Source organism: Xenopus laevis, chromosome 5S, assembly GCF_017654675.1.
Source record: "Xenopus laevis strain J_2021 chromosome 5S, Xenopus_laevis_v10.1, whole genome shotgun sequence".
Classification (NCBI taxonomy): domain Eukaryota; kingdom Metazoa; phylum Chordata; class Amphibia; order Anura; family Pipidae; genus Xenopus; species Xenopus laevis.
Window position 1 is genome coordinate 57240805 of NC_054380.1, and position 23200 is coordinate 57264004.

The window sequence follows — 23200 nt, forward strand, 5'->3', positions numbered from 1 at the left end:
CTAAATCACCCTCCTACTTCATGATTTTATTCAGATATTTATAACCTTAAGGTTACATAATAATTAGTTGTTTGTTAAATATTACAATATACATTTTATTCATAAATCAATATTTAAGTAATATTTTCCATGGAACAGAATACTAACAATGCATATAATGGATGTAGATCATAATGGGACCACATCCCTAAAAGTAGACCCTGCATTAGTAAAGTATGGGCACTCATGCTCTACAGCCACGATTGTTGTTGAATGTATTAAAAGTTCAGATTATACAAAGTATGAACAAAAAAAAATACAAATACCTCGAAAACCTCTTAAAATTTTAGTTTTTTTTGTCAATTCGTAGCGAAAAAAAAAATCCGAAAACCTCCCATGACTTCACATACACTTCTAAATACAGTATATGAAAACCACAAATTTTTCATGATTAGTGGAAAACAAAGCACAATTTGATTGTTAGTAAATGTGTGCTTACACACAAGCATTTCTACCTGCCATTCCAACACATGAAGTTCCACCTGCATCAGTCACTTCCATGCTCCACAATGAGTACAACCTATTAGGAATTACAGGCCTACATTTTTTCCTCCTGCTCTCTGGAACACACAAAACACCTACTGCAGAAGAATGCAAGTATAAATGTATATCTGTTAGAAGCCTTATACTTAAATATACACATGCAGGCACATATTCATATAAGTCCTTCACACTATTCTTCAGTGTCAGGTATTAAAGGAATTGTTCAGTGTAAAAATAAAAACTGGGTAATTAGATAGGCTGTGCAAAATAAAACATGTTTCTAATATAGTTAGTTAGCCACAAATGTAATGTATAAAGGCTGGAGTTACTAGATGTCTAACATAATAGCCAGAACACTACTTTCTGTTTTGCAGCTTTCTTGGTTTTCACTGATTGGTTACCAGGCAGTAACCAATCAGTGACTTGAGGTGGGGGCAAATGGGGGGGGCATATGAGTCATAACTGTTGCTTTTGAATCTGAGCTGAATGCTGAGGATCAATTACAAACTCACTGAACAGTTATGTCTCAAGTGTCCCCCCTTAAATTTGCTGAGAGCTGAAAAGCAGGAAGTAGTGTTCTGGCTATTATGTTAGACATTCGCTCACTCCAGCCTTTATACATTTTTGGCTAACTAACTATATTAGAAACATGTTTTATTTTGCACGGCCTATTTACTAATTTTTTAATGTTTACACTGAACTGTTCCTTTAAAGGGTTTCACTTATGCAGTCATGGCTTTTTGCCATCCTCCACCCATATCCTTGCAGCGTGCCACTGTAGTTCATTTGCTGGCTCCCAATTTGCTTTCAACCAACTTGCTCTCTTTGTCTGCCAATAGTGGCACACTGTCTTAACTTCGCTCTCCTCTAGGCATCCAACCAAAAATCAAAGTTTAGGTATTTACTTCAAAGATTTTTCACTTAGTGTGGCCACATTGTAGAAAACATCAGCATAACTGTAGTTTGCGCAACAGCAGAGTGGGCTTACATGAGTATGCAGGGGTAACGTTGTCTGATGAGACCCAGATGCCTCAGTCTGACATTGTACTCAAGTTTCCCCTGTACCCACTGGGCAGGCACATGCACAAAATAGTGAACTTACCCAAAGGTACTGTACTGCTCCTGTGCCTGCTTAATGAGTGCGGGGGATGTGTTGTATACAAAATGATTGTGTGGCTGCACTCTTTAGAATTAGTGATTTGACTCAGTGGTGGTAATAATAATATTCAACCCTAAACACAAATAAGAGAGGATACGATGAAGGTAGGGTACATACCATTTTACATCTAGACAGTGGTCAAAAACAGAATATCTTGTTGTGAAAACAAAACGATTGAGTACTTTCAGTGGAGTAACCCAATTTGCTATTGTCCTATTCATTTTTGATGCATTAATTTTTATGCAAGTGTTTATTACAGGAGTGGTGTTTTTTAAGTATGCAGATACACAAATGGTTAAAGTCGCAGGATGAAATTATACATACTTATTATAAATATCTTTATTACTTAGCATGATAAACATTGGATTTTTTTATAGCTCAGCCAATCTATGTCTCTATGGTATCAGCTTCACCATCTCTATTTCATGCATCCTAATGAAATCCATTAGAATCCTTCTAGCATTTGAGCTAGCCAAAAAGAACAAACTTATTATGAAATTAACTTACCAATTGACAGTTATTATTTGTGTGTTGACTACTGGACAGTTATGCCTTTGCATATTATGGCATGTACTTAAAAGCCCTTGTTGAAGAAATTGAAAACGTACATAGCTTTGTCATCCAGTGTGATGAAGGATTCTATATGGCCTTTGCTTTCATGCTGGGGCATATAGGCGTTCTGGCTTATATCTGCTTCATGTTTGCTTACAAAGGACAAAACTTGCCAAAGACATACAAAGAAGCCAGGCACATCACACTCAGCATGATTATAACGTTTGTATGGAAAATTTTCATTCCCATATATTTCAAATCTGATGACGTACAATATCTCTCAGCAGTACAAGCCCTGGCCATATTGGCGTCAGTATATGGAATGGTATTTTGCCACATTTTCCCAGCACTGTATATTATATTGTTTAAAAGGAAAGTTACATCAGGTGGTGCTAATACCAAGATTAACACACTCTCAGGCCAACTTGGTTCAGGCACTATATTGACATTAAGGAAAAGTCATAAAATTAAAATCCACACCTTAAACTTTATCTCTACATTCTGAATCCCTATTATCATCTTTTTAAGGTCAGCCATTAAGAACACAGTGGAACATATTATTGGTACCTATAGAAATAAAATCTATATGAAAAAATTGCACACTCTCCAATACTCCTAAAATTAGAATTAATGCAGTATGTTTTTTTTTATGTTCTCTCGCTTGTTCTTTTTAGTTAAGTCAGTCAGTGGGGCAACTATGGCAGAAAATTCAGGTATAAAGCGCCGATAGTATCCTGCAAGCCCAAGAAATGATCTGACTTCTTTCTTTGTAGCTGGAATATTGGCAGCCTGAATAGTGTGGATTTTTGTGACTTCTGGTTTTACTTTACCGTTACCCAAAATAAATCCAAGATACTTGGTTTCGTAGAAACCCATTGAACATTTTTGTTGGGTTAATGGTAAAACCTGCCTGCTTTATTTGGGTAATTACTTTCCTCAAGTGATCTAAATGATCTACCCATGAATGACTGTAGATCACAACATCATCCAAATAAGCAGCGCTGTACCCTACATGGTCCTGTAGGAGTATGTCCATAGCCCTTTGGAAAGTGGCTGGAGCACCATGTAGTCTAAACAGCATTGTTTTAAACTGATACAACCCACTAGTCACTATATAAGCAGTTTTCTCCTTAGATTTGACATCTAGAGGGATCTGCCAATACCTTTTGGATAGATCTAAGGTAGATATGAACACGGCTCCAACTAGTTGATCAATGAGATCATCTATGCGTGGCATTGGGTAACTATCAAAAGTGGAGATTGCATTAATTTTACGGAAGTCAATGCAAAATCTTGTTGTTCCCTCTTTTTTCCCAACCACCACTACTGGGGAACACCAAGGACTTTTGGATGGTTCAATAACCCCCAATTTTAGCATCTCTGTAACTTCCTTTTCCGCTGTTTTCTTAAATTGTTCAGGCATTCGATATGGCTTTTGTCTAATTGGAGCATGAGTCCCAGTATCTATCTGATGGCATACTAGGGACACAAGTCCAGTTTTACTCATAAACACATCAGCATATGACTTAATCAATTATTTTAAGTCTCCCTGTTGTTCTTTAGTTAACTCAGGGTTAATTTGCACATCCCACCATTCAGTCTGACTCTTTAACAGATTATAAATCTGTTCAGACATATCCACTGTAGACTCTGAGACAATATTGTAGGCAATATTGTTCTTAGTTTTGGATTTAGGTTCAAACCAGCGCTTTAGTAGATTTACATGATATACTTTACTGGTTGATTTTTTACCTGGAGTTTCAATTTCAAAGTCAACAGGACCAGTTTGACGAAGGACCTTATATGAACCTTGCCATTTAGCCAATAGTTTATTCTTACAGCTAGGAAGCAGGAGTACGACTTGATCACCAACTCTAATGGTCTTATTCCTGGCATGCTGATTATACCATTTTTTTCTGATTTGTTTGTGCCTTCTCAACATTTTCATGTGCTACTTTTACCAAGATCTGCAACCTCTCTCTCATTTGTAATACATAATCAATAACATTTTTCTGATGACCAGATTTATCTTCCCATACTTCTTTTATAACATCTAGAAGACCTCTGGGACGTCTACCATATAAGAGTTCAAAGGGACTAAAACCCGTTGACTCTTGTGGCACTTCTCGATATGCAAATAATAGAAATGGCAACCATTTATCCCATTGCTTTGGACCATTATGCACAAATTTCTTAAGCATTTTCTTTAAAGTCTGATTATACCTTTCTACAAGGCCATCTGTTTGTGGATGGTATGGGGTTGTTCTAAGTGGCTTAATACCCAAAAGTTGGTACACTTCTGACAGTAAGGTAGATGTAAAATTGCTACCTCGATCAGTAAGGATATGTTTTGGTAGCCCAACTCTACTAAACACATTCAAAATCTCTTCAGCAACCCTTTTAGCTGTAACTGTTGGTATTACCTCAGGATACCTTGTGCAGTAATCCACTATTGTAAGAATAAACCGGTTACCTTTTGAGCTTTTCTCCAATGGACCAATTATATCCATGGCAACAGTATTAAATGGCTCATCAATTATGGGTAGTGGTACCAAAGTAGCTTTAGGGGGTACAAAAGCAGTGTACTGGCATTCTGGACAAGAACGGCAATGAGCTATAACATGGTCATATACCCCTGGCCAGTAGAACCGATAAAGGATTCTAGCTAAGGTTTTCTTGTAACCTAAATGATCAGCTATGGGAATATTATGAGCCAAATTCACTATTTGCTCTGTAAATTTTTTAGGTACCACCAACTGTTCTACATGTTCTCCTGTCTTGGGATGAACACATTCCCTATACAGTTTTTCATCTTGGACTAGATAATAGGGTGGCACAAGTCCCTTTTCATTTGCTTTACAGTTCTTTAAACCCTGCTGATATAAAGATTTTAAACCAGCATCTTGTTTTTGTTCTAAAGCAATATCAGTGTCCCATAGTCCGATACTTATATAGTCACCTTTATCCTTGGCAGGATTCATCACAAGTTTCTTCCTATGGACATTCACTTGCTGTGTTGGGAGAGTCTGTCTCTTTGGGGAGGGTGATACCACAATATCCTCATGAAAAGGAAAAATATGTCCCAAGGCATCGTTGGGATCTTCTTCCTTTTTTTCTTGTGATCTGGTTGTCACAGCACAGAGATGTTCTTCACCTTTCAATAAGTCATCAAACCCAGGAGCGGTTCTCCCAAGTATAACTGGAACTTGAAGATTAGGAACAACAGCAGCTTTAACTGTGAAGATCTTTTCCTGAACTTGTAAATCGATGTGTGACCTTGGGTAGGTTTTTGTGTCACCATGCACACAAGTGATTGGAATCATTGGAAACACTTTCTTTTGAGTGACCAAATCAGCCTTTACCAAGCTGAGTTTACTTCCAGTATCCAACAAGGCATTTACAGGGTGTCCATTAAGTAGTGCCTGCATGGTTTAGTCACTGTAACCACAAAAAGAGGTGTGAGTTGAAGCCCTTTTAATCTTCTTGGGACAGAACTTGGCTATGTGTCCTCTTTTTTGGCATTCAAAGCAAACCATTCCCATTGAATCAGATTTTGCTGGTGCCTTAGATTCCTGCTTTGCCATTTCACTTTGCACTTGTGGCTGCTGGAACCTCCTGGTATGTCTACCAGCATCTTTCTTGGCAAGTAAGTAGTCCTCAGACAATGAAATAGCTTTCTCAGCAGTTTTTGGTCTGTGTTTCTGCACCCATGAACCGACATCCTCTGGCAAAATTTTAACAAATTGTTCCATTACAATTGTCTCTGTAATTTGCTGGTGGGTCTTCAGTTCTGGCTTCATCCATTTTATATACAGGTCTGTGAGACGAGTGAAGACTTCCATTGGAAGCATCAGCAGCAGAGTATTTTAACTGCTGGAATCTCTGTCTGTAAGTCTCCTGACTAATATTATAATGTCTTAGGATTGCCTCCTTCACCCGATCATATTGTGCTGCTTCATGGATCTCCATATTACTGTTGGCCATTTGGGCTTGGCCTGTAAGGTATGGAGCAAGCCTTACTACCCAATGTTCCTTTGGCCACATACAAGCAAGTGCTACCCTCTCAAATGTTGTAAGGTAGGCCTCAATGTCATCCTCTTGAGTCATTTTTGTTAGCTTTGGGTCTTTCCAAGGAGACACTGCTACCAGTGGAGGAGGGACTAGAGGTTGCTCTGGTCTCAGCATCTGGATCAGATCTTTCCAGCGTTCATCCTGTTTGTGCAGTTCAGTCTGATACATCATTGTTTCCTCATGATGTCTCCTCTCAGCTTCAACTTGTCAGCCATTTCATCAACTCAGTAATACTCTCAGATAAAGTCTTTTCTGGAAGTGCAGGATCAATCTTTTCTGTGGCACCAGAAATAGTGGTTTTACTTTTCCTTGGAACAGCACCCTCTAGTTCCACTTCTTTTTCAGATCCGCTTGCCATTTTAGTCTGCTTTACTTTAGATCTGGCACCTTGGCTCATAGCTTCTTTGCCTGCAACAGTATGCCAGGTACGGGTCTTGTACATAATTCCTCTAATTTTAAGTGGATGTATTTGGAGCAATACTCTTCATTAACCATCCCACTTCTGACACCATATGTGAGGCATGGGGAATTTTTCTCCATGCCTCACAGGCTGGCCACCTAATGCACTTTCCTTTCTTTACTCTAACTTGTAAAAAACGTGTAATTATTGTATATTGCAAATCTGCTTTGAATTATGTTTTCTTTTATTAGGCAATTTTTTTTTTGGGTTGACATTCCCTTTAAAGGGTGGTTCACCTTTTAGTTAATTTTTATGATGTTATAGAATGGCCAGTTGTTAGTAACTTTTTAATTGGTCTTCATTATTTAGTTATTTATTTATTATAGTTGTTAATTATATAACTTCAGCTTCTGATTCTTTCCAGCTTTCAAAAGTGGGTCACTGTAAAAATAAATGCTCTGTAAGGCTACAAATGTTTTGTTATTACTACTTTTTATAACCCATTTTACTCTTCAGGTCCTCTCCTATTAATATTCATGTCTCTTATTCAAGTTAGTGCATAGTTGCAATGCTAATTTGGACCCTAGCCACCAGATGCCTGAAATTGCAAACTGGTGAGCAACCCTTTTAAGGACTGAGTCACACTATACTATATATATTTCATGACAACACAAAAAGTCCTAAATGCTGATGAAAGTCTGGGTTATTCCTGTTATAGAACTTCTAAAGTTCTCTACCAGTATAATAAGTCTCCGAGATTGTACTGTAAGTTCTACAGGGCAGAAACCTCCATTATCTTGTGTCTTTGACAATTTGCTCTTAACCCTTTAAGTGCCAGCAGAATTTCACATTTCTGGTACGCGAAATGCCAGACGTTTTTTAAGCATTTGGTACTTGTTCAGTTTAACAAGGTTTTTCTGTAGGAAAACCTCCATGAAACTAGGAAAATTATATATTGTTTTTTTCGTTATAAATTGGACTTTGACATGCAAGTGTAATTTTGCAACTTTTCTGGAGATTTAGTGTGTATTTTGGGTGAAATATGTAAAAAAAAAATAAAATTATTAAAAAATTGAGTATATCTTGAGTTTTTTTTCCACAGAAAAGTTGATTTTACGAGCATTTTTTTTGTGTTTGTAAAAGCCGTGATCCTGCCAAGTCCAACGATACCAAATATGTATCAGTAACCCACTTTTTTTGTCCAGGAGTAACCCCCAAACTAAATCAGCATTTTCTAGAATTTTCTAGAATTTTACACCAGAACAAAGTAGATAAGCACATGTAACAGTTGATGCAGCATAACTTATATGTAAATTTAAATTATCCCTTCAAGTTTGGTATTTTTAGAAACAACAGACCTTCAGGTTTGTAGGGGTGCTGTATTTTTTACTCAAAATTGAAATACATTTTACCAGCGCATCATGAAATTTAGAGCTTTTTTGTTGCATTTTTAGTTTTTTTCTAAAATGTAAACTTAGACGCAGGATCAAATGTAAATCTGACAAAACAACACGGTTATAAATGTTGAAACCACAGACAATTTGAAAGACAAACTTCTCATGAATAAAACAATACCCCATATGTATGGATACACATAGAGACGCAGCCACCAAACACCCCAAAACAGGAGCAATGCATAAGGGCAATTGCAGTTGAAAATCTGGGGACTGCGCTCTATGTGTACTACTTGCAGTTTTTCCATCTAAACACCCCCAAAATGTGAAATAACCCCCACAAACCATACATTACCGAAAAGTACACTTCTTCAGCTATTCAAAGATGCCATTCTCGCTTTTCTACACGGAGAATTGTGGCCGCAGTCCTTCGTAGAAGTCCGAGACTTGGCCTGAAATAAAGGAAAAAAGATATACAAAGCTAGATTTCTCCCTAACTATCCATGGTAACTACCAAAAACCTGCTCAATAACAATCTGCAAGTCCCCCTGAATGAAATGATACCCCCTATGTATGGATACACATAGAGACGCAGCCACCAAACACCCCAAAACAGGAGCAATGCAGAAGGGCAATTGCAGTTGAAAATCTGGGGGCTGCGCTCTATGTGTACTACTTGTGGTTTTTCAGTCTAAACACCCCCAAACTCTGAAATAACCCCCACAAACTATATATTACCGTAAAGTGTTATTACTACTTTTTATAACCCATTTTACTCTTCAGGTCCTCTCCTATTAATATTCATGTCTCTTATTCAAGTTAGTGCATAGTTGCAATGCTAATTTGGACCCTAGCCACCAGATGCCTGAAATTGCAAACTGGTGAGCAGCTGAATAAAAAGCTAAATAACTCAAAAACCATATATAATAAAAAACAAAAACAAATTGAAAATTGTGTCAGAATATCACTCTCTATGCAATAGTAAAAGTTAAAGGTGAACAACCCTTTTAAGGACTGAGTCACACTATACTATATATATTTCATGACAACACAAACAGTCCTAAATGCTGATGAAAGTCTGGGTTATTCCTGTTATAGAACTTCTAAAGTTCTCTACCAGTATAATAAGTCTCCGAGATTGTACTGTAAGTTCTACAGGGCAGAAACCTCCATTATCTTGTGTCTTTGACAATTTGCTCTTAACCCTTTAAGTGCCAGCAGAATTTCACATTTCTGGTACGCGAAATGCCAGACGTTTTTTAAGCATTTGGTACTTGTTCAGTTTAACAAGGTTTTTCTGTAGGAAAACCTCCATGAAACTAGGAAAATTATATATTGTTTTTTTCGTTATAAATTGGACTTTGACATGCAAGTGTAATTTTGCAACTTTTCTGGAGATTTAGTGTGTATTTTGGGTGAAATATGTAAAAAAAAAATAAAATTATTAAAAAATTGAGTATATCTTGAGTTTTTTTTCCACAGAAAAGTTGATTTTACGAGCATTTTTTTTGTGTTTGTAAAAGCCGTGATCCTGCCAAGTCCAACGATACCAAATATGTATCAGTAACCCACTTTTTTTGTCCAGGAGTAACCCCCAAACTAAATCAGCATTTTCTAGAATTTTACACCAGAACAAAGTAGATAAGCACATGTAACAGTTGATGCAGCATAACTTATATGTAAATTTTAATTATCCCTTCAAGTTTGGTATTTTTAGAAACAACAGACCTTCAGGTTTGTAGGGGTGCTGTATTTTTTACTCAAAATTGAAATACATTTTACTAGCGCATCATGAAATTTAGAGCTTTTTTGTTGCATTTTTAGTTTTTTTCTAAAATGTAAACTTAGACGCAGGATCAAATGTAAATCTGACAAAACAACACGGTTATAAATGTTGAAACCACAGACAATTTGAAAGACAAACTTCTCATGAATAAAACAATACCCCATATGTATGGATACACATAGAGACGCAGCCACCAAACACCCCAAAACAGGAGCAATGCATAAGGGCAATTGCAGTTGAAAATCTGGGGACTGCGCTCTATGTGTACTACTTGCAGTTTTTCCATCTAAACACCCCCAAAATGTGAAATAACCCCCACAAACCATACATTACCAAAAAGTACACTTCTTCAGCTATTCAAAGATGCCATTCTCGCTTTTCTACACGGAGAATTGTGGCCGCAGTCCTTCGTAGAAGTCCGAGACTTGGCCTGAAATAAAGGAAAAAAGATATACAAAGCTAGATTTCTCCCTAACTATCCATGGTAACTACCAAAAACCTGCTCAATAACAATCTGCAAGTCCCCCTGAATGAAATGATACCCCCTATGTATGGATACACATAGAGACGCAGCCACCAAACACCCCAAAACAGGAGCAATGCAGAAGGGCAATTGCAGTTGAAAATCTGGGGGCTGCGCTCTATGTGTACTACTTGCGGTTTTTCAGTCTAAACACCCCCAAACTCTGAAATAACCCCCACAAACCATATATTATCGTAAAGTGCACTTCTTCAGCTATTCAAAGACGCCATTCTTGCTTTTCTACACGGAGAATTGTGGCCGCAGTCCTTCGTAGAAGTCCGAGACTTGGTCTGAAATAAAGGAAAAAAGATATACAAAGCTAGATTTCTCCCTAACTATCCATGGTAACTACCAAAAACCTGCTCAATAACAATCTGCAAGTCCCCCTGAATGAAATGATACCCCCTATGTATGGATACACATAGAGACGCAGCCACCAAACACCCCAAAACAGGAGCAATGCAGAAGGACAATTGCAGTTGAAAATCTGGGGGCTGCGCTCTATGTGTACTACTTGTGGTTTTTCAGTCTAAACAACCCCAAACTCTGAAATAGCCCCCACAAACTATATATTACCGTAAAGTGCACTTCTTCAGCTATTCAAAGACGCCATTCTTGCTTTTCTACACGGAGAATTGTGGCCGCAGTCCTTCGTAGAAGTCCGAGACTTGGTCTGAAATAAAGGAAAACAGATATACAAAGCTAGATTTCTCCCTAACTATCCATGGTAACTACCAAAAACCTGCTCAATAACAATCTGCAAGTCCCCCTGAATGAAATGATACCCCCTATGTATGGATACACATAGAGACGCAGCCACCAAACACCCCCAAAACAGGAGCAACGCAGAAGGGCAATTGCAGTTGAAAATCTGGGGGCTGCGCTCTATGTGTGCTACTTGTGGTTTTTCAGTCTAAACACCCCCAAACTCTGAAATAACCCCCACAAACTATATATTACCGTAAAGTGCACTTCTTCAGCTATTCAAAGACGCCATTCTTGCTTTTCTACATGGAGAATTGTGGCCGCAGTCCTTCGTAGAAGTCCGAGACTTGGTCTGAAATAAAGGAAAAAAGATATACAAAGCTAGATTTCTCCCTAACTATCCATGGTAACTACCTAAAACCTGCTCAATAACAATCTGCAAGTCCCCCTGAATGAAACGATACCCCCTATGTATGGATACACATAGAGACGCAGCCACCAAACACCCCAAAACAGGAGCAATGCAGAAGGGCAATTGCAGTTGAAAATCTGGGGGCTGCGCTCTATGTGTACTACTTGTGGTTTTTCAGTCTAAACACCCCTAAACTCTGAAATAACCCCCACAAACCATATATTACCGTAAAGTACACTTCTTCAGCTATTCAAAGACGCCATTCTTGCTTTTCTACACGGAGAATTGTGGCCGCAGTCCTTCGTAGAAGTCCGAGACTTGGTCTGAAATAAAGGAAAACAGATATACAAAGCTAGATTTCTCCCTAACTATCCATGGTAACTACCAAAAACCTGCTCAATAACAATCTGCAAGTCCCCCTGAATGAAATGATACCCCCTATGTATGGATACACATAGAGACGCAGCCACCAAACACCCCAAAACAGGAGCAACGCAGAAGGGCAATTGCAGTTGAAAATCTGGGGGCTGCGCTCTATGTGTGCTACTTGTGGTTTTTCAGTCTAAACACCCCCAAACTCTGAAATAACCCCCACAAACTATATATTACCGTAAAGTGCACTTCTTCAGCTATTCAAAGACGCCATTCTTGCTTTTCTACATGGAGAATTGTGGCCGCAGTCCTTCGTAGAAGTCCGAGACTTGGTCTGAAATAAAGGAAAAAAGATATACAAAGCTAGATTTCTCCCTAACTATCCATGGTAACTACCTAAAACCTGCTCAATAACAATCTGCAAGTCCCCCTGAATGAAACGATACCCCCTATGTATGGATACACATAGAGACGCAGCCACCAAACACCCCAAAACAGGAGCAATGCAGAAGGGCAATTGCAGTTGAAAATCTGGGGGCTGCGCTCTATGTGTACTACTTGTGGTTTTTCAGTCTAAACACCCCTAAACTCTGAAATAACCCCCACAAACCATATATTACCGTAAAGTACACTTCTTCAGCTATTCAAAGACGCCATTCTTGCTTTTCTACACGGAGAATTGTGGCCGCAGTCCTTTGCAGAAGTCCGAGACTTGGTCTGAAATAAAGGAAAAAAGATATACAAAGCTAGATTTCTCCCTAACTATCCATGGTAACTACCTAAAACCTGCTCAATAACAATCTGCAAGTCCCCCTGAATGAAACGATACCCCCTATGTATGGATACACATAGAGACGCAGCCACCAAACACCCCAAAACAGGAGCAATGCAGAAGGGCAATTGCAGTTGAAAATCTGGGGGCTGCGCTCTATGTGTACTACTTGTGGTTTTTCAGTCTAAACACCCCTAAACTCTGAAATAACCCCACAAACCATATATTACCGTAAAGTACACTTCTTCAGCTATTCAAAGACGCCATTCTTGCTTTTCTACACGGAGAATTGTGGCCGCAGTCCTTCACAGAAGTCCGAGACTTTGTCTGAAATAAAGGAAAAAAGATATACAAAGCTAGATTTCTCCCTAACTATCCATGGTAACTACCAAAAACCTGCTCAATAACAATCTGCAAGTCCCCCTGAATGAAATGATACCCCCTATGTATGGATACACATAGAGACGCAGCCACCAAACACCCCAAAACAGGAGCAATGCAGAAGGGCAATTGCAGTTGAAAATCTGGGGGCTGCGCTCTATGTGTACTACTTGTGGTTTTTCAGTCTAAACACCCCCAAACTCTGAAATAACCCCCACAAACCATATATTACCGTAAAGTACACTTCTTCAGCTATTCAAAGACGCCATTCTTGCTTTTCTACACGGAGAATTGTGGCCGCAGTCCTTCGTAGAAGTCCGAGACTTGGTCTGAAATAAAGGAAAAAAGATATACAAAGCTAGATTTCTCCCTAACTATCCATGGTAACTACCAAAAACTTGCTCAATAACAATCTACAAGTCCCCCTGAATGAAATGATACCCCCTATGTATGGATACACATAGAGACACAGCCACCAAACACCCCAAAACAGGGACAATGCATAATATTGGGGCTGCGAATTTATATGAGGTTCTCAACTTTTCTCATCCTAAACTGCACCTTTTCTGTTAAACCCCCACAAACCATATATTTTTGAAAAGTACACTTCATTAGATATTCAAAGATGCCATTCTTACTTTTCTACACAGAGAATTGTGGCCGCAGTCCTTCGTAGAAGTCCGAGACTTGGCCTGAAATAAAGGAAAAAGATATACAAAGCTAGATTTCTCCCTAAGTATCCATGGTAACTACCAAAAACCTGCTCAATAACAATCTGCAAGTCCCCCTGAATGAAATGATACCCCCTATGTATGGATACACATAGAGACACAGCCACCAAACACTCCAAAACAGGGACAATGCATAATATTGGGGCTGCGAATTTATACGAGGTTCTCAATTTTTCTAATCCTAAACTGCACCTTTTCTGTTAAATTACCCCCACAAACCATATATTTTTGAAAAGTACACTTCATTAGATATTCAAAGATGCCATTCTTACTTTTCTACACGGAGAATTGTGGCCGCAGTCCTTCGTAGAAATCCGAGACTTGGTCTGAAATAAAGGAAAAAAAGATATACAAACTTAGATTTCCCCCTAAGTTTCCATGGTAACTAACAAAAACCTGCTCAATAACAATCTGCAAGTCCCCCTGAATAAAATGATACCCCATATGTATGCATAAACATAGAGACACAGCCACCAAACATCCCAAAACAGGGACAATGCGTAATATTGGTGCTGTGAATTTAGGTGCATGTATCCATATATCATCTGAAACTGTCCCTTACTGATGAAATAACCCCCAAAAACTAAGATTTCTGAAAATAAACACCTTCAACTATTCAGAGATGCCATTCATGCTTTACTGCGTGGAGAATTTTGGCCACATTCTGCATTGTAGAACTCTGCTTTGGTCTGAAATAAAGGAAAAGATAGTATACAAAGTTAAGATTTATCTCCCAGGGAATTTTGGGACCACTTTATGGATCTGCATCTGGGTGCTACTACCCCAAATATATTTCACTCACCTATTCGGATATATTGTAGTGGAGTGTCTTTGAGTTCCATCTGTCCTGTGGTGTTACGATACGAATTCCTTTGCTTCTTCCTACACTATTTCGCCAATGACAAAATCTGTACCACATTTACAAATACATTTTCCAACAGAAACCATAGTAAATTTGGCCCATAAATTATGCAAGTGTCCTAAGAAGTTTAGGAATTTAGGTGGCAACAATGAGGATTGGGGCATTAGCAGCTGAAATACTCACAAATCCAGAGATACCTAAATCTACAAAAACAAATGCAAATGTTGCTCAGAAATACAGACAAAACTATAGATAACTGCGCTGATAGACGAGCTTTTGAGGTGCCAGTAAAATAAAAGACTGTAGCATCAGCATTAGAGATGCACATCATCCCACGTATTCATCACGCACCACAAGTTCTATCGTGTGCCCTCTCGCCAACCAGCACCTCATTTTGCTATTTACCACCAGCGCAATAGAAGTGCTATCCATAACACAACTGGTCTAAAACACCATTGCTCAACACAAAAAGCTGAATGCCTAGACTAAGAACAATTGGAGTAGACACTCGCACACCCGTTGTGCAGGTATATAGCTTTGCTCGGTGCACAGTGAATGGAGGATACGGTGGCCTCCTAGTAACGTCTTGTATCTGCAGGGCAAGCCCTAGCAAAGGTTTTTACTGCGGTGGCACCACGGCAGTAAAAACCTTTGCAAGGGCTTGCCCTGCAGATACAAGTCTCGTGTGCTAGTGTGGTTTTTTGATTTAGACTAAGAACAAACCTACATACAAGTTTTTACTGCTACATTGCACTGCTCACCCAGTGCCAAATCCTATATAAAAAAATCAAAGATCACTACTATACAGAAAAAAAACTGTCATTGTTTGCCTTGTCAAACTTTTTTTTTTTATTAACAACATCTATACCTAGTTATAAGCGAAGTAGGGACCTGCCAAAATGTTAGATCTCAATAGGGGGGCTTGAATCTGAAAAACCACTCCACAAAAAAAAAAAAAGAAAAAGAAAAGTATCACTCTGCCAGCACACCTAAACAGCTACTGCTAGCATGTGCATAAAAACCTAGAGCATGCCAAGTTTACTATACAGATTTACTAAATCCTTTACCACCAACAAACCCAGAGAGCCCTAACCTACCAACACAACACAGAATTCAAGCCCTCTCGTAGTGTACCACAGTGTGGTACACCTCAAAACAGGGTTGGAAACACAAAGCAGGCTTGCTAGGACACTTGGACAAAAATACCGCACATCTTTTCTAACACCCCTGGAACGGCAAACCTTACAAGCTCTCTGGGCATATCTTTTATTAGGAGTTGGTGGAATTTGGGCAATGAAATGCTTACCCACCATTCGGGCAACATTGTCATTGCCAGGCATTTCTGGAACCTCCTGTACATCACCAAACAAAAGGGCAGGGAGCAGCTGCAGCAGATAATTGTAAAAACTCAATTTTGGGCCTGGTACTGCCGTTTTGTAAACGACATAAGAATTATAAAGGGCCATTTGGATCATATAAATTGCGGCTTTTTTGTACCAGGCCCTGGTTTTTCTGGTGGCGTCGTAATAAGTTTGGATTTGGTCGGTTTTATCGATGCCACCCATATGCTTACTATATTCTTTACAACAGAGTGGCTTTGATTTTGCGGGCCTATCACCACTTCTGTGTTGGACAACTACACTCTCATTGTGGATAGTAGTAAGCATAAAAACATTTTTGGTGTCTGCAAATTTTAATGCCAGGAGCTCATCGCTTCTTAGAGCATGTACTTCTCCACGTTTCAATTTCTTATCCACCAGTTCCTTGGGCAGTCCTCTGCGGTTACGCCTAACAGTGCCACAAGCTGGGGTGTCCAACCAGTAAAGGGTTCTGAATAAGGGGATGCTTGTGTAAAAGTTATCCACGTATAAGTGGTAACCTTGGCCCAACAGTGGAGTAATGAGCTCCCAGACAATTTTACCACTGACAGTCAAGTCAAGGGGACAGCCGGGGGGGTCCAAATTAGTGTCCTTTCCCTCGTAGATCATGAAAAAACTAGTATAGCCCGAGCTGCTTTCACAGAGTTTGTAAAATTTCATCCCATATCGAGCACGCTTACTAGGGATGTATTGGCGAAATTTTAGGCGCCCTTTGAAGAGCAAAAGGGACTCGTCCACACATATATTTTGGGAGGGGGAGTAGACCTCTGTGAAGCGCTGAGACAGGCTATCTATAAGGGGCCTCAATTTGTAAAGCCTGTCGTAACCGGGCTCATTAGGGGGAACAGCCGCTGCATTGTCGTTAAAATGAAGAAACCGCAGTAAAATTTGATAACGGTTTCTTGGCATAACGGCTGAAAAAAGAGGGATGGAAAGGACTGTAGTGGTATCCCAGTATGAAGCTAAGGTGTTGCGTTCTACGAGTCCCATTGCCAATGTGAGCGCCAGGAATCTTTTGATTTCATTTACAGTAGTGGGATACCACGCCTGGGCTCTTGAATACCCTGGTATAGGGTGGCTGGCAAGATACTGCTCAGCGTATAAATTTGTGTAATGGACCATGTCCTGTAGGATGGCCTCTGTGATAAAAAGATTGAAGAAATCTAGGATTTCAAAGTTAGTGGTGTCCACCTTGACGCCCGTGACTGCAGTGAATGGGGGAATTTCAGGGGCATAATTACAGGGAGGCCCCCACATAGGCGCTCCAACTGCTGCATCACCACTACCCTCACCCTCTTCTACCTCCATGGGTGCATCTGGCACACTGCCACCAGCCTCTCCCTCTTCTTCTACTTCTTCAGCAGTAAGTGTGCCGCCACTACTAGCCTCTGCGCTAATAGTGCTGCTATCACCAACCTCTGATTCATCAGTAGAGTCATCAGATGGGACATACTCCGAATCAGAATTGCTAAATTCCTCTGAGCTGGAGTCCTCACAATACCTAGCCGCTTCTGCAGCGGTATAAAACCGTTTGGGCCATTGTGCCAGAAAAATACAGACCACTGCAAAACTAGTAACAACTGCAAAGCAAGAAGCTCCTAAATCCAATCCAGCAAGATTTGACCAACTGCTAATACAAACAACCAGAGGGAAAAAAAAAGGCAGCAAGATCTGACCAACAGTTAACCACTGCTAAAACAAACAACCAGAAGAAAAAGGAAAAAAAAAGAAGGCAGCAAGATCTGACCAACAGTTAACCACTGCTAAAACAAACAACCAGAAGAAAAAGGAAAAAAAAAGAAGGCAGCAAGATCTGACCCAACAGTTAACCACTGCTAAAACAAACAACCAGAAGAAAAAGGAAAAAAAAGAAGGCAGCAAGATCTGACCAACAGTTAACCACTGCTAAACAAACAACCAGAAGAAAAAGGAAAAAAAAAGAAGGCAGCAAGATCTGACCAACAGCTAACCACTGCTAAAACAAACCAGAAGAAAAAGGAAAAAAAAGAAGGCAGCAAGATCTGACCAACAGTTAACCACTGCTAAAACAAACCAGAAGAAAAAGGAAAAAAAAGAAGGCAGCAAGATCTGACCAACAGTTAATCACTGCTAAAACAAACAACCAGAAGAAAAAGAAAAAAAAGAAGGCAGCAAGATCTGACCAACAGTTAACCCCTGCTAAAAATAAACAACAAGAATAAAAAAAAAAAGAAGGCAGCAAGATCTGACCAACAGTTAACCCCTGCTAATACAAACACCAAGAAGAAGAAAAAAAAGAAGGCAGCAAGATTTGACCAACAGTTAACCCCTGCTAATACAAACAATCAGAAGAAGAAAAAAAAAACTAGAACTTGAACTCCTTCCAGAAATCTACAGAATAGATTACAGACAAGACACTGCACGTGCCCAAAATCGAAAAGAACCTTTTGGGGGCACTAAACAAGCAAACAGGGCAAAGGAACAGTCTGGAATAAAATCACCCAAAGCACTAAAACCAACAGCTATTGGAATGAAATCGGGGGCCAGAAACCTAAATCAACCAGCGTCACTGCAAACACAACTTTTTTTGGGGCACTAAACAAGTAGCAAAGGGCAATGCAAATGAAAACAGAATAAAACAACAAAATGTAATAAAAATCAGCTAAAGCAATAAAAACCAACAGCTATTGGAATGAAATCAGGGGCCAGAAACCTAGACCAACCAGCGTCACTGCAAAGGCAAACTTTTTTGGGGGCACTAAACAAGCAGCAAAGGGCAAAGCAGAATAAAACAACAAAATATAAGAAAAAAAACTAGAACTTGAACTCCTTCCAGAAATCTACAGAATAGATTACAGACAAGACACTGCACGTGCCCAAAATCGAAAAGAACCTTTTGGGGGCACTAAACAAGCAAACAGGGCAAAGGAACAGTCTGGAATAAAATCACCCAAGCACTAAAACCAACAGCTATTGGAATGAAATCGGGGGCCAGAAACCTAAACCAACCAGCGTCACTGCAAACAACTTTTTTTGGGGCACTAAACAAGTAGCAAAGGGCAATGCAAATGAAAAACAGAATAAAACAACAAAATGTAATAAAAATCAGCTAAAGCACAAAAACAACAGCTATTGGAATGAAATCGGGGGCCAGAAACCTAGACCAACCAGCGTCACTGCAAAGGCAAACTTTTTTGGGGGCACTAAACAAGCAGCAAAGGGCAAAGCAGAATAAAACAACAAAATATAATAAAAATCAGCTAAGACAATAAAAATAACAGCTATTGGAATGAAATTGGTGGTTAGAAACCTTGATCCACCAACGTCACTGTAAAGGCACCAAACAGCAAATAAAAGTGAAAATGCAATATAATAGATATAAAACACAAAGCAACAATGAAAATGGTAAAAAACTGCAAAAATACAATAAAATTAAGCAGATAATTATAGAACAAGAGTAGAAATAAAGTTTTAGCAAAAAAAAACCAACTACTAAAGAAAGCAAAGAAAGAAAGAAAAGAAAAGAAGTATAGGGGAAAGAAAAAGTGTAGAAGTGTGAGTGTGTGTGTGAGTGTGTGTGTGAGTGTGAGTGTGTGCTTGGCAAAGATGCCTGTAAGTGTGTGAGTGTACAAAAGTGTGCTAAATGATAAAGACAGAAGAAAAAATATTCAAAAAAAAAAAAACAAATTTAGAGAGATTAGAAGGAAACAAGTAAAATAAAAGGTGTAAGGGTGTTGTAGTTCAGCTCACTGAATCCAAGGCAGGCAATCAAGGCGACCAAACCAGCAGGAGAACCGCAGGAAGGCAGCAGGAGGGCTCCAACAGACACAAGTGCGCAGTAGGAGTGAAAGGGGAGGCGTCAGGAGGGCTGGATTTATTTGGGCAGCAGGAGCGCGTCACAGCCATGCGCCCTGCGTGCGCCCTGCGCTCCTATTGGTTCCAGCGACGATCGGTGGGGAGACCGGTGAGTATGACCGGTTTTGCTCGTTGCCTAGGGGGTTCTGCCAGCATCTAACGTGCGCTTGCGGTTTTAAATGCAACCGCTGCGCACTGGAACCCGGAAGTGCTGGAGATCGTAGAATCTACGATCTGTGGCACTTTGGTCCTTTGATCCACAGAACGTAGATTCTACGATCTGTGGCACTTAAAGGGTTAAACTGTAATGCAACTGTATCTTGTATTTATTTGTATTTATTTTTGATATGAGCCCCTGTTCTATCAATTAATTGTTCTGCTGTACAATGCTGCATACATAAATAGTGCTATGTAAATACAAATGTACATAATACATATTGTAATAATGTGTGTGTATATATATATATATATATATATATATATATATATATATATATATATATAATCAAACAGAATGGAATGCACAACCATTAGTATGCAGAAACCTGGGTGCTAGTCTGAGAAGTATGTAGACAAAATGCAGGGATTGACAGCACTCCAAAGAAATACATCAAGTCAATAATTCAAATGAAAGTGGAGATTTATTGGTGATCCAACATTTCGGCTCCGCACAAAAGCCTTCGTCAGGGAAAGAAAAAAAAGCCTTCTTTCCCTGACGAAGGCTTCTGTGCGGAGCCGAAACGTTGGATCACCAATAAATCTCCACTTTCATTTGAATTATTGACTTGATGTATTTCCTTGGAGTGCTGTCAATCCCTGCATTTTGTGTATATATATATATATATATATATATATATATATATATATATATATATATATATATATATATATATATATATAAATATATATATATATATATATATATATATATATATATATTAATATTAAGTAAAGATACACATATTTTGTGAATCCTTTTCCAAGATTTAGTTATGTGTATTTATGTTATGAAATATTTGCTATATATACAGTAGTTCTGATATTTATCAAAATTAAAAACATAGTCAAAGGAGTTTTTAATTTTTGAATAATAAAGCAGTATTTTTTTTAAATCCGGTGTGCACTGTTTATAACCATGGACTTAATATGTAAGTAGCATTGCAGTAGCACCCTGTTCTAATATTTTTCAAATATATATATATATACATATATATACATATATATACACACATACATATATATTTGACCTTGATAAAGGTCCTAATGAGGAGTATAATTGAGTGTGCTCGTCCCATAAAACCACAAAAGAAAAACCGCACTCCAAGGTCTTGTTAATGGTGAGAAAAAGTAAAAAATTTATTTCAACGTTTCGGCGCAATAACTTGGGGCCTCTTCAGGAAGTGAAGAAAGCATTCCCAGGGGCAACAACTCAGTGTGTATCAGTGCATCTTTATTCATACATGGTGTATTAATGCGTTTCGGCTCGCACGTCTTCAGTCTCCGAAACGCGTTGATACAACATGTATGAATAAAGATACACTGATACACGCTGAGTTGTTGCCACCGGGAGTGCTTTCGCGGACTATTATAGATGAATTTTGGTTAGCACCAGGCAAAATTGAATGGTGAGAGCCGATGGATTCACACACACATATATATATACGTTATAGATATACTGTATAGGTATTTATACACAGTAGAGTCAACTTTATACTTTGATTATGCCCCAGAAAACATAGCAGGACATGTATATATTATTCCAACTTTTGTGATATGTAGCTCCAGACCCATGACACATTGAATACTTTCCAACATCTCCATATTAAATATAGAAACACACCAGCAGTTTTTGGCAATAGAGTTCCCATAGCCTTGGTAGAGCGAAAAAGAAGATGACTGGCTAACCCAGCAGAGGGAGCCACAGAGCTAACAGTGACTGCTCAGTTAAATTGAACTAGATTTGACTCAGTGCAGTCCTCCTCCTTCCCTTCAGCCACAAGGTAATTTAAGCACTGCAAATCAGGAACTGGAACTTGAAATGTAATGGTTGTGCTGGCATGGCTCCCTGAAATTTGCGTTTTGTGATCTTAGTGAAATTCAGTAGGATTACTTGTCTGTGTGAACAATACATCTCTTTGAATCCACAGAGCTTTATTTGTCATGAGAAGACTGCTTCTGGGGGGAAATCGAACCATAAAGAGTGGATCTGAATGATCCCTGTGCTCAAGGACAGATGGCATAAGGGTGATTTATAGATAATAACGCCAATGCTTAGGGGTGCTAAAATTTACAAGTATCCCAATAAGCATCCAAGGAAAGGTAAAAGGGGAAGTCACTTGCACCCCCCTGAAATTGTTCCCTGATGCATTCCCAGGTCTTCATAATGTTTACAAATGCCTGTCTGTTAACATTACAGGATTAAGTCACACCCTGGTCACATCACATCATGTGTGAGGGACATAGAGCGGAATAGTTCTGGTGTGGAACAACGAGTGAATTGCTTAATCTGATTGTTTCTGTGTGTGCATGGGCACCACCAGAAATCATGGGGCCAAGTACAACAAAACTTTCTGGGCCCCCTGTGCCCTGCCCATCCAACCCCCAAGCCCCTCCCCAGATCCCGCCCAATACCACAGTAAAAAGGCCACACAGACATCAGTGCTAAAAATGGTAACCCCCTATTATAAAAAGTCATTGATGGTCAGGGCCTCCTTATAAGTTAAAAAAACATTGGTACCAGGGCCCCCCTACAATTTAAAAAAAAACTAATTTGTAACCAGGGCACCCCTAAAAGTTAAAAAAAAGTTTTTAAAAAAACTTTGGTGGCCATACCCCTCCCTACAGGTTAAAAAGAAACATTGGGGCCCCAGAGAATATTTTTTTTTTAAAAAAAACATTGTTGGCAGGGAACTATATGGTATTAAAATAATGCATTGGTAAAAAAACAAAACAAAACACTTTGGTGTTCAGTAGAACTAAACTCGTGGCTTTGAGTCTTTAGCTCCTTTTGTGGATTCAGGACTTCAACTTCGGCTCCTTTTGTGGCTTTGGGTCTTTTCGTGGCTTCAGGACTTTAACTTCGGCTTCTTTCATGGCTTCTGATCTATTCATGGCTTCAGGACTTCAACTTTGGCTCCTTTTGTGGCTTTGGGTCTTTTCACAGCTTAAAGACTTCAACTTCGGGTCTTTTCACGGCCTTGGCTCTTCGGAACTTCGGCTCTTCGGGACTTCAGAAGTTAGGCACAACTTCAATGGGCACCCAGCTATTTTGAAAAGTGGAGTACAGCCGGACCTCCCTTTAGGCCCAGGCACGGTACAACAGTACCCCTTGATGGCAGCCCTGTA